We start from the raw sequence: 13,749 nt of genomic DNA on the forward strand, positions 1-13,749 counted from the left end.
GATCATCCTGCACCGTGACCTCTTGAGCTGGTTGACGAGCCGGATTAGCAGTGGCAAAGGAAGGAACGCGTAGAGGAACAGGCCCTCCCAGGGGAACGAGAAAGCATCGCCAATGCTCCTCGCCTGGGGAAACCTGCTGGCGAACCTCAGGCACTTGGAGTTCGTCGCCGTCGCGAACAGGTCGATCTGGGGTGTGCCCCACCGTCGGAAGAGGCGATCCACTAGATCCTGCCGTAGCTCCCACTCGTGGCACGAGCGCAGCTCCCTGCTGAGCGAGTCAGCGATGGTGTTTTTTATCCCTGCCAGATGAAACGGCACCAGAAATATCCTTTGGGCGACGGCCCAATGCCACAGGTCCTGCGCCTCCTTGGACAGTGCTGGGGACCTGGTTCCGCCCTGTTTCCTGATGTAAAACATGGTGGTGGTGTTGTCGGTGACGATCCTCACCACCTTGCCCTTGAGGGACGGAAGGAAGGACCTGAGGGCCCAAAACACTGCACGGAGCTCCAGGACGTTGATATGTAGGGATTTCTCCGTCGGGAGCCAAAGGCCTCTTGCGTGCAGATTTTCGGTGTGCGCTCCCCGCCCTTCCAGGGAGGCATCCGTGGTCACTGTCTCCTGGTGGGCTGGGGTCTGGAAGTCCATGACCGCCATCAGATTGCCCCACCACCGGATCGCTCGTCGGAAACTCTCGTCGAGTGTGATCCTTTCCTCGAAGCTGCCCGTCGTTTGGATCCAGCGCGCGTCCAGGAACTCCTGCAACGGGCGCATCCGGAGCCTGCACATGGGAATGAGGTAGATGCAGGAAGACATCATTCCGAGGAGGGACTTGATGGACCTCACCTTGGCCGCGTCAGCCACCAACATCCGCTGCACCTTGCCCAGGATGGTCCTGGTCCTCCCCTCCGACGGGGAGGCCAGAAGGGACACTGTGTTGAGCCTCGCTCCCAGAAACAGAGCGTCTTGCGCGGGTACCAGGTGGGATTTGGCGTAGTTCACGAAGAATCCCAAGTCCGTGAGAAGTTGGACGGTCCTTGCCGTGTGAACCACGGGGAGCTCCCTCGTCTTGGCTCGGATGAGCCAGTCGTCCAGGTAGGGGTAGACGTGGATCCCTTCGCGGCGCAGCTGCGCCGCCACCGGTGCAAGGCACTTGGTGAACACCCTGGGTGCCGACCGTAGTCCGAAGGGGAGGGCTTTGAACTGGTAATGACGCCCTTGGACCACAAACCTGAGGAATTTTCGGTGCCCCTTTAGGATGGGAATATGGAAGTAGGCATCCTCCAAATCAAACGACGACAGGAAGTCTCCTTCCTCCAGCTGACCCAGGACGTGCTGGAGGGTGACCATCCGGAACTTTTGCGCCTTGATGAACTTGTTCAGACGTCGCAGGTCCAGGATGGGGCGCCATCCCCCCGTCTTCTTCTTCACGAGGAAGTATCTCGAGTAAACTCCGGAGCCCCGAAGCCTCTTTGGGACGAGTTCGATGGCGCCCTTCCTGAGCATAGCCTTTACCTCCAGGAGAAGTTGAGGGACGTGAAGTTCTTTCCTGGCCACGGGGGGGACGCGCGGACACCTTCTTTGAAACTCGAGCGCGTGGCCCCGGGACAAGGCGTCCAGCACCCAACGGTCGGTGGAGGTGGACTCCCACACGCTGACGAAGCTCGCCAGCCGGCCTCCCACCGGGGTGCTTTGGTGGGGGCCCGACCCCCACCACGGCCGGTTCAATCCTGCTTCGACGAGGCTTTGCCGCCTTGACCTCCTTGGCGACGACGGCGGGGTCCGCCAGACTTGCCTCGTCCTCTGTAGGCCTCCTGAGACGACGAGCGGGCCGCTTGATGGTAGGTGGAGAAACCGCCGCCGGAACCTTTGGAGGCGCCCTTGCCTCCGCTGCTCCGAAAGGGCGTCCGTCGTTGTTGCAGAACTCCAAGGGCCCGGGCCGTCTCGGTGTCCGCTTTAATGGCCTGAAGGGAATCGTCCACTGTTTTCCCAAACAGGTTGTTCCCATCGAAGGGCATGTCCAGGACTCTGGTCTGAACGTCTTGACGGAAGTCCGTAGCCTTGAGCCATCCACGCCGCCTAAGGCAAACGCCGTTGCCCAACTGGCGGAACCCAGTGTCGGCGATGTCTGTCGCAACGGTAATGGCGTGGTCCGAAGCCACCTCGCCTTCCTGCAGGATCTCCAGGGCCTCTGCCCTCTTGTCGTCCGGCAAGAAGTCCAGCAGGGGAGCCAGTTTGTACCAGAGCTCCCTGTCGTAGCGGGCCACGATAGCCAAGGCGTTGGCCGCTTTAATCGTCGTCGCTGCAGACGAGATGACTCTGCGCACCCCCCCCCGCTTTTTTCCTGGCCGCCGCAGAGACGGAGTCCGGGGTAGGCTGCGCCCGGAGGCACAGGGGGGCCGTGTCCGGGACCCGGTACTTTTTCTCGTACCGATCTCTTCTAGCTGGCGTCGTGGAAGGGTTCTTGAGGAGGGTGAGGCCCTCATCCCAAATGTCGTCCAATAGAGGCACTGCGAGGACCGTCTTCCTCTTGCCCTCGCCCTCGCGCCGCTGATAAAGGAAACCTTCCTTCTTCTCCTCAGGGCAGAGTTGGAAAAGCTCGGATGCCCTGGTGATCATGGAGTGGAACGATCCAATCTCGTCGGGCGGAGAAGCCCTGGTGGGAGGCGACGACGGTACATCCTCGTCGTATACCTCGTCGTCCGTACCCGTCGCTGCCGTGTCAGTCCCCGTATCATCCCCTCGGGTGGACGGGGAGGAGGGCTGGAAGGGGCGCGACGGCTGAAAAGGAGGCGGAGGGTGGATCCTTCTTTTCTTGGTAGGGGGAACACCAGAAGGTCCCGGTTCTGGGTCCCCCGACGGGAGAGGTTCCGTCGGCAACGGTAGTCTCGTCCTTATCTCTGAGCATAAGGACTGTATAGCCAACAAAATGGCCGCCGAGTTGTCTCGCGGCGCTGGCAGAGGGGAATCCGACGGGCCGGTCTTCTTCCACGCCGAGGCCGTGGCTTAAGACCTCAACCAGCTCCTCCTCCGAGGTTGAGGCCGAATCTACGATGACGCCCTGCCCCCCCCCTTTTTCTTCCCCACAGGGGATTTCACGGGGGTCCTATCGATGGGCACAAAAGAGGAGTCCCTCCGAGGTGGCAGGGAGACTGAGCCCCGAGGTCGCCACCACTGCTGTAGCCTCCACAGGCTGAGCCAGGGCCGCTGCGACAGTTTCGATAGAGGGCTTGGCCGGATGGATTAAGGCCTTCACCACCTTAGGTGCGCTCACCGCCTTATCCTTGAGGGGGGGACACTGCCTCGCTCCCCCTCCGCCTTCGAGCTTGACCGGGGCCTCTCCAGGAGCCTCGCCGGGTGCTCGGCCTTCCTCTTACCCGACCCAGAGCGTTGGCTCGTGGTTGATGGTGCCGGGGAGGGTGCGCCCAGCCTGGCGCCCGTAGAGCCCGACTGTTCGGCACTCCCGGTGCCAGCGGACTCGCGGTGCTTGGCCTTATGTTGGACCCCCGTCGCCGGGGCGTCCTCAAAGGTCTTAGAAGACCGCTCGGATTTCTTCCTCTTCTTCTCGCCGGACGGGCTCTTCCCTTCCAGCCAGTTGGCGAGACGTTGATGGCGGTCCTTCATGGTCCGCTCCGACATGTTGCCGCAAAACGCACAGTCCTTCTCCACGTGCGTCTTGTCCTCATGTAGGCAGTAAAGACAAAAAGAGTGTTCGTCTTCCTTGAAGACGTTCTGCAGCTGGCATCCAGGGCAGACCCTGAACAGCTTTCCGGGCGTCGAGCTTCCCTTCTCCTGGGCCATGACCGGGCCTGAGAAACTTATGGAGTCCTCCAAAAGCGTAGCTAGACGAAATCTTCACCCTTGAGGGGCGCAGACGAATCCGACACAGGTCCCCGTTGATCGGATGGAGAGTCGGTGGAGCTTGAGGCTCTTTTGACCGAAAAAACGAAGTTTTTGAGAAAAAACGTGAAAAAAATAGCACTAACGCTCGAGAGCAATAGCACGAGGATCCCAACACATGAACGTGCTGTAAAAATCTGAAGATGGCTGCCAGAGGCGGTGCTTAGGTAGAGGGCAGTCATTGGCTGTGGTCAGTATGACGCAGAGACCAGTGATTGTTTATTACTACGAAAGAGATCAGAAACGAAACTGATACTGGTTTTTTCTTTACCGAGGATTCCCAGCCTGACGACGGGGAATATTCATGAACATGTGAATCCATGCCAGACCCCATGCTGGAGAATAAATATTTATAACTGAAACCTTGAGTGTGTTACTTGGCTACTTGTATTTGCAGATTTCATTTGTACAGCTCTACAGCTCACATTTACCCCTCTTAAGATAGCGTGACTGAGCAGCCAGGCCTACCAACGTGTGTAGTACAGACCTATACCAAAAAGGGGGTTTACCTAATACCAAGCAGATAAGTGTTATGTAGTCTCACAAAGTGTGACTGCAAGATTCTTACCTAACAGGGAGCATAACTGACCTGCCGACTGCTGCAATGCCTCTTTATAGTAGCACAGTTCAAATGCAGCTCTGGCATCAGCACAGCAACAGTCATAGCATCACCTTAGCCATAGGAATATGGGTGGCAGTCACATCTTCAGCAACAACCCATGCTACTTCAGATCATGAAGGCTAGGTTTGCTGCTGAAGTTTTGACCGGTTTTTGTGGTTTAAGCTCCTGCCGAACATTTGTTTCCATGCTGAAGGGGGAGGCTACGCCCACTGTTGCACCTTGTATTTTTTTTGCATGTGTATGTTTATTTGGTGGTAGGGCACAAACCATGTGCCTTGCTGTGCATTTCTGTGAGGATTTGCCACTGGTTAAACGTCTTCATGATCGTTTGTAAGTCGCACATCTTTTTTGTTTGGCATGCTAGATGTTTCAATGATTTGGAATTAAATGTTGATCTTCCTTTTACTTGGGAAGTCTTGAATGGTCGATTTCCCAGTGTATTCTTGAAGCAGATAGCTAAATGATGATGTGTTATTTATATAGCGCCTTAATCCAAAGCGCTTTACAGAGCACATGTTTACATACAATATCACCCAACCGAAATTGGTACTCATTTATCGACCTCGGAAGGATGAAAGGCTGAGTTGGCATTGCTGGGATCCGAACCTGCGATCTGCAGATCACGCTCAGTTCGCAGCAGCGAGCACTCAACCTGCTGAGCTATCTTACCAGCTATGGTTGACAATCTTTTTCAATGGAAAGCTGAAAGTAATAGGCAATGCCATTTCATCTAAATGGAACTAGAGTGGATTTCTTCAGCTGCACTTTTAATGTGGCAGGTGTAAGGAAGGCATGGTGTCAAAATAAGACAGACACAAGTGATCACAGTTCAAGGGTGTTTATTGACCTGAAAAACGCCTATCTAAATCTACGAACATCAAATAATACAGTTCTAGTCGAATCTAGTCAAATAGAAAGGGCCTATACTAAAAAAAATAAAACTATTGCCAATCCTTACCGTTATTCTACAAAATAGTGTGGGATAATGTTCACAAAAAGAAAGAAGTGTTCACAAAACAAGAAGTCAGGATGTTTAGGCTGTTGGCCTCCCTTCCGCACATTTTTAGCACGGGACAAGGCGGGTCTCTCGAGCACAGCACACTCGTGGGCTTCTTCAGCACAAGGTCACAGTTCCCTTTACCAAAATCAGTGCCTGCTGTGCCCAGGTCTCTTTTATTCAAAGTCTCTCGCTTCAGAGGACCTGATGCACCAAAAACAACAAAGAAAAGTTCAGTTCCAATTCAAGTCGGGCGACTTGCTCTATGCCCGGGATCCCCCTCAGCCGGGCTCCGATCCTTATTTCACAATTAGTCTCCCTCAGTCAGGTTCGGGCCAACTTTGATTCGCACGCACCCCTCAATCGGGTTCACATTTGCCACAATAATATCTTCACGGGTGAGTCTTACCGTTTACATTGGATCCCCCCTCTTCCAGGCTCAGAACAATTTCAGTTCGTAGGCAATCAAAGTCTTTTGAAAGTGCACAGGATTTAACTTAACCCAACGCAGGACCACTTGGATTTTCACCATTCAATATTTACACGCTCTGGGGGTACCAAAAAGAGACCTTCAGGCAAGCACCCACGTGGCGCCGGACCACTCTTTATTTGGTACCTAACTGGGTTTCATAAAGTTCAATCGCACACAAGTTCTTTGTTCATACGATGTTGCCGCTTGCAACCTGGAGCATAATGCAGCCTGGTCTGCTATCAGTGTCTCGCGACTCACCGGCTGCATTGAACTCGTTGGCGTTGTTCTGCTGTCAGAGTCAAGGAGTGTGCACTGTGGCAATTGCTTCTCCCCACCTTGGCTATCAATGCGAGTGGGCCCCCCTCGTGTACCTCCGACACACGCTACACTGTTTGTCAGCTGTGATTCCTGGTTTTATGTTTCTTTTCCTTTAGGCTTCTTTAAAGTTGCAATCCTTTTGTGAAAAGGACAGGGGTAACTCCCTCCTTGTCATCCTCTCTGGTCTCGCCGCCTTCTTTAAACTGCTATCCCGACATAGCTGCTTCCCCGTGCATTTTGCCTCGCTCCGAGTGGGCTTTCGTGCTCTGCCTTTTATCCGTGTGGGGAAGTGTGATGGAAGTCAGGTTTGTGTAGTTATGAGTAATTGCCTGACTCTGCCAGACTTTTGTGTTGGGACACGTCGGGTGTACGGCTCTGTTAGTCTGTGGTCGCTCACGATGAACTGTCCGTGAGAAACTGTTTGTGTCGGGAAAGGGGGCTTGGGAGTGGAGGGGAGTTGAGTTTCAAAGTATCCTACCTTATAAGATGGGGGGGAAGGTGTCATAAGTAGGGATGTAAGGGTATAACGGTATACCGTTAAAGATACCGTGAACCACTTCATTCAACAATAATAACCATCACATTGTTTATACCAGCATACCCTTTATACCGTTAAGTGTGCTTTTCAATCTGATTTGTAAAGGCTGCAGTAAGCAAGTGCTGCACAGTCTTGGTCTTGCACTGTTGGATGTGCCATCTGCAAAGTAGTTTCAGATGGAGCATTTTCTAATGCCATTCCATAAACCACACATGCCCGACACAAAATCAATATGTTAGCAATAGGAAGAATAAATACAGTGCCAAGAAGGAAAAAGGTTTATTTTGGGTTGGCGGCTTTGGGGTTTATATAAAAATGGATAATGTTTGCTAAACGTATGACAACTGGGGATTTCCCTGGCTCTATCATTGAATTTACATATAAGTCACCCTAATCTCTGTGGGTATTCACTGCTGCCATACCAAAGGGTAACATGTCCGGGATTACTGAACATCTTTTGGCCCGCAAATAAACTAAAGGCTGTAACACAGAGAGAGAGTGAGTCCAAGCGTATCTTTTCCTCCTCTTCCTCCCCCTCCCCCACACGTGCGTTTGTTTTTGGTGGAAGCAAGGGGTGGCATTTCAGTGGAAAGTATGTTGAAAAGCCCAATTCTGGCCCTGGGTGCCTGATTTTGTTTGTGTTGATAAATCTGACAATTTATGACCTTTTAGAAATTATTTGTTAAGATTAGTTAACTCCACCTGCTATTCCACGATATACCGTCATTTTCCAAGAATGTTATCGTACCGTCATAAAACTAATACCGTGACACCCCTAGTCATAAGGAAGGGGACACTGCGTCTCACCCTTGGGTGTCCCACTTCCACTCCCTGAAGACCCCCTCCCCAATCCAGGTGATCCTCCTGCACTGATCCACCCCAGGAAATGGATCCAATAGCAATGGCCGTGTCATGGCCACCTTGATGAATGACCCCCCAGGGATTAGCGGGTGAGACCTTCAGGTTTCTCACATGGGAGACCAGCACAATGTGGGCACATTTGACACAAACTGCACTCTAACCTGTGCCTCCTTTCTGGGATTCACAAAAACGTATTAACTACAGAAAAGTTCCTTTGTCTTTGTGCACAGTCTCCCCCTCAAAAGCCCTCTCGCCCTTGAGGGACCCCAGAGGATCCTACTAATGGATTAGAAAGCAGTTGTTTCTCTGCCCCTGAACTGCCTCCCTCCCCCCACCTCAGACATCAACGCTCTATCCAAGAACTCCAGTACCAACTTATGCGCCTCTGTGTCCCCCCCCCCTCCCCTCGCATCCCACGAACCTCAGACCGACAAAACAGTCGGTGTACTAGCCTTTCTCCAGTTCCTCCTGGTAAGCTCAGAAAAGGTACATTCCAAGACAAATGCTCCAAACCACCATTTTATGGTAGTGATTAATGTTCTAAATTACTTTGATTTATTATCTGCCACAAAAAAGATTAAGGTAAATCACAAAGTTCTGTCAACAAGAAAGGTAAGAACCCCACAATGGAAATAGGACGAAAGATAAAAGGAGGTATTTGGTGACAACAGGGGATCCTCCAGTTTACTGGAACTATTAATCTGGTGTTTTGTGTGCAGCATAGTCTTTTTCTAATACTCTTCTGAAATAGTTTTCTTTTACACACTTTGTTTTTTCATCACACACTCTGTGGCCAGGACATGGCCGAGAATGCTACACTGAGTTTCAGTGAGGAACACATATTGAATATAATTGGAGGCCCGTCATTCTTTGACCAAGGTGATAATACTGTCCCTATACTAACACAAAGCAACTCTGAGGAACTGTTGACAGCAAAGAAGAAGGGATTCAGAACAGAATTACATGGGCATTTCTTGAGAGAGTACCTGAGAGCAAGTATTATACCAGCAGGACTGGTGATGCGTAATGAGCCAGGCCTATTCTTGGAGGATGAGGAATATAAAACTGGCTTTAGTAAAATTGCCACAAAATGCAGCAGAGACCTCATGGCCCTAACGATTTCAACAGCACAGAGACTAGCAGTAAAAGTACAAAAAGAAATTGAGTCGGACAAACTGAAATTTAAATCTAATCCTCTAATTGTTAACTCGGAGGACAAATTAAGAGAAATCGAAAAACTTTTTGAACAATTTAAAACATCTACACTATAAAATAAAAACAAAAAACTGAATGAAGATATCCAAGAATTTAGATTGGAGAGAATATATCCATATCTGAGTGCAGAATATCTACAACTAAAAAACCAGGAAAGAACACAACAGACAGGTCGAAATAGGAGAGGCCCTAGAAGGTGGGTCACATTTTCTGACACCAGCAGCGACTCTGCAGGGGAAGACCAATACCAATCGGGAGTCCAACAACACTTTAGACCTAGGGGCCAAATACCTTTTTTAGGGAGAGGCCCCTTTCAAGGCTACCAAGGGGACCCCTACAGTCAGCCATGGGACACACGGGGAGGTCGGAGATGGCAACGATCACGCAGGAGAGGCTACAATCAATAATAACCCCGGTCAATCCCCCGACCACCACTTCGGAAGATCAAACTATTCCAGTTTTTAATTTATCAGATGTAATACTATCTGACGAACAACTTTCGCTCCTTACTAAAGGCCTCTCCTTCGTTCCTACCCATAGGACGGATTGGTACTGCACGGAAATTGAAATGAAACAATTCTTTAGAAAAATTAGATTAAACAACTTCTTCCGTGAACAGGAGAAAAGTGAAACTACAACAGACACAGGATTGAGGGTGCCATCGACCTTTACTCCGTCAGATAATCAGGTGCCTGAGGAAATTGTCCTATTTGAGAAATGTGTCCTAAATGATCTGAAAAGACGTCAGAGCACAAATCATCAGGTTAGAAATAACCTTTCTAATAAAGAGCAGAAAGCCCTGGAAGAATTAACATCGAATCCTAATCTGATTATTAAACCTGCAGACAAGGGGGGAGGGATTGTCCTCTTCTCTTGGGCACGATACAATCGCATGACATTGGACCTTTTAGAAGATACCCAGAGCTATTGGCCGCTGAGGAAGGACCCCTCACTATACATCGAAAAAGAGATTAGGGACGCTACCCAATATGCAGCAGATCGATCATGGATAACTAAGGAAGAATTTGAATAGCTGAATCATTCAGAGAAAAGGACTCCATCTTTTTACAGCCTACCCAAGATACATAAAGATCAAATACAGCCACCAGGTAGGCCGATTGTGTCTGGCTGTGGCTCCATTCTGGAACCCTTGTGCAAGTTCATAGATCTATTCTTGCAACCAATCAGTAAACAAACTAACACATATTTGAAAGATACCACAGCTACCATAAAAATCTTTGAGGGAGAGCCATTCGATATAGATCGGGACTTTTTAGTCACGATGGACATCACTGCTCTCTATACGAATATCCCACAGGAGGAGGCAATAGAGATAGTTCATCTCTTTCTTATCCATCAGGCAACCCAACACAGGGTTCCAGCGGCATTCATAGTCGAACTAATGACCATTGCATTACAAAGAAACTTTTTTGTTTACTCAGGACAATTCTATTTACAAAAACGAGGAACTGCCATGGGGGCAGCCTTTGCTCCGAGCCTCGCGATTCTATTCATGGCCGCCTTTGAGATGAAACATGTTCTCTCTGAAAATAATATCTACAATTCACATATCAGAAAGTGGTATAGATACATCGATGACGTTATTTTCCTCTGGAGAGGAAATATTGAGTCTCTACAGGAATTTTTTGCCTATTTGAATTACCAACATAATATTATCAAATTCACGATGCAATATTCCAAATTGACTATCAATTTTTTGGATCTATGCATCAATGTGAAAGTTGGACATTTGGCCTGTAATTTACACAAAAAGATCACAGATAGAAATACTTTTCTACACTTTAAGAGTTTTCACCCAAGACCTCTCAAAGAGAATTTGCCCTTCAGTCAATTTCTTAGACTCCGAAGAAATTGTACTGAGGTTGCTGACTACTATATACATGCTAATATTATGGCCATAGCTCTGAGGACTTGCATTGGTGGGTCTTGGATACTGTCAAAAACAGTTCCAATCCAAAGAGAGCACTTAATGATAAGGAATCTAGATGGATCCATCGCTTACAAACTTTAGATAAACGGAGAGGTCTAAATGAGGAAATTCCGCCATGTCAATTTCTACACTGACCTTGGGGACCCCCAGGGTTATACATGATGTTTGCTGTAGACCATTCTGGAGTACAGCTTCACTTTTTCCTCCCTACCTCTCTTGGCTCTAGCCACTCATATGCCGGGATTATGCTATTCAGATAACCTTTGGCTCTCCATTCGCCCTTCTGTGGCCCTAGAAATTCCCCCTTTCCATCTTCCACATACTAATGGATCTACAGCTGGAATATCTATAGCTACACATATTGGACAAGCCACTGTCAATTGTCCCCACAGGTAGTACATACCTTCATATAATTCAGTCCCTCTTTAACTTCTGCTTCAACCCATTGGACTTGAATATGGACATTGACACCTTTTCTATTTTCTGTTGAGATTTTTTTGCGTTTTAGTATCAAGCTGAGTGTCATTCCCCTGTATGGCCACCATCACAACAATGGCGCACCCCCGGTGACCCGGACAGTATTCCAAGTTCCGGGTTACGGATCTAACGTGGCTGCTCAAGCTGCACGTTTCCACACTCGTCGGCTCTTTAGCCACTCAAATACAACGAGGATATCTTCTGCGCGATAGAGGCTGCGCCCCCCCAGTGAGGCGAGTACTACCGAGAGAGCCGGTCGCAAACGAACTCAGCAGACCTCCAGCGGTGACGAAGACGGCATTTGCCGTTCTCTGTTTCTATTTGAACCAAATGCCCGCCCTGAAGCTAAGACCTGAGTTCCCTCATCCTATATACCCAAGGGAATCGGGTGAGTACATGCTTTCTTTTATTTACATCACTGCGAGCTATTTTAGCTCTATATTACAATCGCTGGTCTCATACAGCGTACATGGCGTCTTAACACGCCACCTTCTGCCTTTGTGTGTCTCCTATTTTAGAGACACATAGCTCAGACGAGTATTCAGCTATCTAACGGCAGGAACGCTGATTTTGATATGTGCGGATTCCAGTGCCTAGATAAGCGCATGACTTCAGGTACAGACCTTTATTCTTTCACTTCTGCTACGTATCTTAAGTACATTTTTCACTATTTGGATCTCTGGACACGGACCTCAGAGAGACACCAATTTTATGTGACATGATACTGAGCACAAGATTCTAACTCAGGGGTGACTTTTCACCAGTGGGTTCCATAAAAATGTTCCTATTTCTGACTCTACTCACAACTTTTGGTTTTAATACTCATATTTATTTATTACTTTGGACGACTCTGGCACACAATTGTTTCTTGCCTGATTTATTATTTATACATTGCAATATTTCCTCACGGTGTTGGACTATGCACACATATTGTATCTTGCCATGAACAACCCTGTGTATTATTTGTCTCTTCACCCTGTGATGGGCTTGGGTGTTCTCTTCTTTCTTTTCATGTCTGGTCTTTTCCCCTCATATGTATTATTTGAATAGAAATTGGCACGCCCCTAGTCTTTTAGCAGTCGTGTTCGGTTGGACTTTTTAATCTTCCCAAACTCTTTTTAATGTTACTTTTTTCACTTTCTTGCTCCTTTTTGTTTCTGCTTGTTTTTACAGGGGCTATAATTCTCGCACATCTGACTTTTGGTCCTGAGGAAGGCGTTTTCTGACTAGATCTCTACGCCGAAACGTACTTCATCTTCATCTGCCTGACCTTCTTTGGCTGACAATGTTGATCACTGGACTTACATCAGCTAGGCCAGTTACGTAGACCTGTGCAGTACTGTAAGAAGCAGTAGTCTAGTGTGAACACATAAGTCAAGTTAACACTAGTCATTTATTCTTAAACCCCATAAGGAACAATGATCGGTCTTTTGTTTCCCTTTGTCTGGGGTTTCTTGGTGAATACATAGGTGGATTTTCAGAACCAAAATAAGGTTGAAAACTAAGCAATGTCAAACCAAAATAGGGTGAAAACTAGGCAATGTTATAATATCCCTCTGCTACAGGAATAGAATTTATTATTTATTTCTTATTTTTTGTGTTATTCATAGTTTTGTCCAAATGAAAACTTTGTCTTATTGGTTTTTTTGCAAAAAAAATGTTTGTATGGTCTTTTTGCTTTATTTGTACTTAACTGATTTTGCTTTCTATCGTGCATGATTAATTCAAATGCTGACACTTTGATCAAAAGATTATATTCAAACTAATGTATCTTTTTGAAAAATAATAATTTTTGTGTAAAATGTCACGGAGGCTCTTGCACCAAAAGTGGTTTTATGTTTTCTATTAAAATAATGAGAATTATAGCCGAGACTCTGGTCAATATTCAAGTGTTAAATTTATAGAAATGATGATATGACCACTTGCCAACCAGAGAGAGAATACATAGAGCCACAGTCATTTAGGACACTCTTTGGAACTTGATAATAGCAGGTCCAATTGAGAGTGATACTTCAAGGGAAACCTTGTGTTAGACTTGTTCATTAGTCTGTGGCAATTTTTCTGTATGCTACAGTGTTGTACATTAGTAGTTGCTTATTGAGGTTAGAAAAAGTGAGGTGAGTACTGGTAATTGGTACACCGTATCACCTATATCTTACACCCTGGGGGGTCATTATTTGTTGTTCCAGCATAGTCCTCAAAACATATTTGGGATAGTCAAGCTTGGCAGAATCTTGATAGAGGATTCTGGAAGCACAGATGCCCAGGCCACAAATATACAATTAAAGTATTCTAGTATGATTGAATGTGCACAAATTCCCTGGAGCGGTTCCACAATTTCGCAGGCCTAGGCTTGCTATGCTATACTCTATGCACCTCCCCATACTCACTCTCTGCAAAA

The 13,749-nt window shown here is 48.0% G+C and overlaps 1 protein-coding gene across 5 annotated transcripts in view; it reads right to left on the reverse strand.

Moving 5' to 3' along the window:
* Positions 1–13,749, reverse strand: part of NMT2 (N-myristoyltransferase 2) — a 1,164,729-nt gene that overhangs the window by 1,027,604 nt on the left and 123,376 nt on the right. The window lies entirely within an intron of this gene.

The sequence above is a fragment of the Ambystoma mexicanum genome, chromosome 2q (assembly GCF_040938575.1).
Source record: "Ambystoma mexicanum isolate Mex_15411 chromosome 2q, UKY_AmexF1_1, whole genome shotgun sequence".
Classification (NCBI taxonomy): domain Eukaryota; kingdom Metazoa; phylum Chordata; class Amphibia; order Caudata; family Ambystomatidae; genus Ambystoma; species Ambystoma mexicanum.